Genomic DNA, 3,180 nt, shown 5'->3' with positions numbered 1-3,180 from the left:
AAGTGCTCGAACATATTCGCGGTTGTTCTTTATAGGCTTTCCAACTCCTTGTTGACTGTGGCACGTCGGAAGTCAAGGAGTAAAGGGGCTTTCTTGCCAAGGCATCTTCCAGGCGGCCCCACATGTTTTCGGTAACATTAAGGTGCACCCCTCTCGGTGACCATTCCAGTATAGGGGTATGTGCTGCTCTGCCTGGAAGTCCTTCACAACCCTGGCTGCGTGGATCGGTGACTGGTCCTGCTGGAAAAGATACTTGTCGACGGGGAATAAACTGCCCGCATATGGCAACAGCACATTGTTCAAGAGTACTGCGCGGACGATAAGTGCCCACGTACGCGTTGCGAAGGTATTAAACCATATTACCAATACCCAAGAAAGTGGATGGGGAAACAGCGCCGCGGTAGCTCAATTGGTAGAGCATCGCAGGTGAAATGCGAAGGTTGTGGGTTCGGTTCCCACCTGCAGCAAGTTGTTTTTTCATCCCCTTTTTCCCATTAATTTATGGTTTCTTTATTTCATTTATTAAGCACAAGTAATTTCCCCTATATTGTCCTTGGCGTCAGTGTTTATTGGCGTTTATGATTGACTTCTGAAAAGGGGGCGGGATAAGGGTGGGATAAACAGAGAATTAGCAAAATATCACTAACAGACGTGAAATACAAAAGTGTGGGGTTACAGCAGTTAAAAGCGACAATGGGCAGATGATCTCTGTAATTTGCAGGAGAAGACCGTTCTAGTCATTGGCTACTCGAAAAGCGAATGAAGAAAATGTCCTTGTGCCGGCATGTGCACGGGTAACTTGGTAAGTATGACCAGTACGGCTAGATATGCGCATATATAGGGGCTGAAATATAAGGCACGTAGTTAGGAGAAGAAGAATAAAACTTTTGGAAGAAGGACCGGCTTGCAGTGCGACGGCGCAGAGAACGAGTGATTAAACCAGCTTGTGCTTTCAAAGATAAAATACTGATGCCATATGAGTGTGCTGAATGAACGAATCGGATGGCACGACCTTGAACTTATAAGATGGCATGTTTTTTTTCTTTCGTGTGCTTCGTGAGGATCCCATATGGTGAATGCGTACTCTACTTCAATTTGACAAGTCGGTTATCAGTCAATAGTTTTACACGAGGGGGTGCATGGCGCAAGTGTCGCTGTAGGAGCCCAGGCAAATGAGATAACGTTAGTAATCTAGATAAGATAACCCATGCGTGATAACGTTAGTAACCTGCACGCACCAAGACAAGTCGCTATAGAAGAGGTGACACCAAGATATTTGAGACGAGACGAGTTCGACAGGGACATTAGAAATTTTTAGATGACGAGTTCATTACCTTGCCGAGTGGGCGACACGACTTTACATTTATTAGGGTTGAGCATTATGAGCCACTCATCGCAACATTGCTTCACGTGGATGAGATCAGTTTGGAGGGTTCGTTGATATGATTCGTTAGTGATGGCACGGTACATAGCATAGTCGTCGGCGAACATGCGCATGTTACAGGAAACAGAGAACCCGCCGCGGTGTATTAGCGGCTGTGTTGTTGCGCTGCTAAGCACAAGGTCGCGGGATCTAATCCCGGCCGCGGCGGCCGCATTTAGATTGTGGTGAAATGCAAAAATGCCCGTGTCCCGTGCATTGTGGGCCCGTTAAAGGCTCCACCCTGGTGGTCAAAATTAATTTGAACTCCCCCACTATGGCGTGTCCCATAATCAAATAGTGGTTTTGGCACGTAAGATCCTGGAAATCAATTCAGGAAACAGAGTGTTGTAAATTGTTTCCGTAAATAAGAAAAAGAGCACCAAAAACGAAGCCTTGGGGGACGCCTGACGTAAAACTGGAAGTAAGCTAGAAGTCTGGTTATTTATGATTACTGACGGAGAGCGACTCATTGGAAGTTCTATGGTCCAATTCGGTATGTTAGGATGTAAGTTTAATTGTCAGAGCTTCAGCATCAGACGTGCGTGGGGTACATTGTAGAGGGTCTTTGCGAAGTCCAGGGAGATGGCATCTGTTTCAAGGTCACAGACAAGGTTACAATGCATGTTGTAGGTCAATATGACCAGTTTAGTTCCGCAGGATAGAGCTTTGCGAAAATCTTGTAGTGGTTGATGGAAAATATTGTTTGAGTCAAGAAAATAATTATATGAGAATAAATGACGTGTTCCATGGTATTACAACAGGGACGCTCGTTAAATAAATGGGTGGGTAATTCAATGGATAACTTTTTTACACCTGGGGTGTATTCTGCATGTGTCCACCTCGTGGACATGGGAATTTCGACTGCTGCTGAAGTTGTGATTGGCTGGGAGCGCCTGTCTCCTTCTGACGTGTATCCAAGCCCAGCGAATCAGAACCTCAGCAGCAGACGAAATGGACATGTCCGCTACTGAGGTGGACACTTACACACTACCACTTCCACCCCCACACCCCCCTCCCATTATTTGAAGACGGGAACGACCTTCCCCGTTTTCCAGACATCCGGAGTAATGCCTGTTGAAAGTCACTGAGAGGGCAATAAAGTTACATATGAGGCACATGCGTGTGTGCTTTTTTAAATTTACATTTGATTTCACCTACGCCGCCTGGTGATGATAGCTGATGATGATTTGATGTGCTGGTGGGTCCTCTTCTATAAACATTAAACCTTTGTTGTCTCTCCAGAGCAATATAACAATAATAGCTGAGAAGAAGGACTTAATGGGTTGGAGTTTGTCATGTTGGCGCTACACACACACAAATTTTAAAGGGATTGGGTGAGGGGTCGGGACGTTGGACGTTCCCCTTGATCCGCGCACGACTGTAAAGATATACCAGAAGGGCAGCGGATTGGGCGAGTTGGTGTTGCATGGTAACAATAAAATTCAAACAGCGCTAAACGACAGGACCAGAATGAGGAGGAGACAAACACGGCGCTGAACTTACAACTGATTTATTTGAAGTAAGAAGTCATCATTTATACGTACAAAACTGGGCACGCATGCGCCCGGTCATACATCGATGATTAGATACAAACTCCGGACAGCCAACATTCGCACGCGTTGATATATCAGGCATGGTGAATGATACCTTACTGCTTTCGGGCGATTCGGGCATTAAAGGCGATTCATTAGTGAACACAGGTATAAACGCAGAGTTAAACATATTGGCGCATTCAATGTCAGGCGAATTCAATCCAT

At 45.7% G+C, this 3,180-nt stretch overlaps 1 non-coding gene across 1 annotated transcript; it reads left to right on the top strand.

Moving 5' to 3' along the window:
* The first annotated feature begins 394 nt into the window (after positions 1 to 394).
* TRNAS-UGA (transfer RNA serine (anticodon UGA)) lies at positions 395 to 467 on the top strand. The gene has a single exon. It is a non-coding gene; the product is annotated as a tRNA-Ser (tRNA).
* The last annotated feature ends 2,713 nt before the right edge of the window (positions 468 to 3,180 follow it).

The sequence above is a fragment of the Dermacentor variabilis genome, chromosome 6, assembly GCF_050947875.1.
Source record: "Dermacentor variabilis isolate Ectoservices chromosome 6, ASM5094787v1, whole genome shotgun sequence".
Taxonomy (NCBI): Eukaryota; Metazoa; Arthropoda; class Arachnida; order Ixodida; family Ixodidae; genus Dermacentor; species Dermacentor variabilis.
This window is presented reverse-complemented; position numbering and strand designations above follow the sequence as displayed.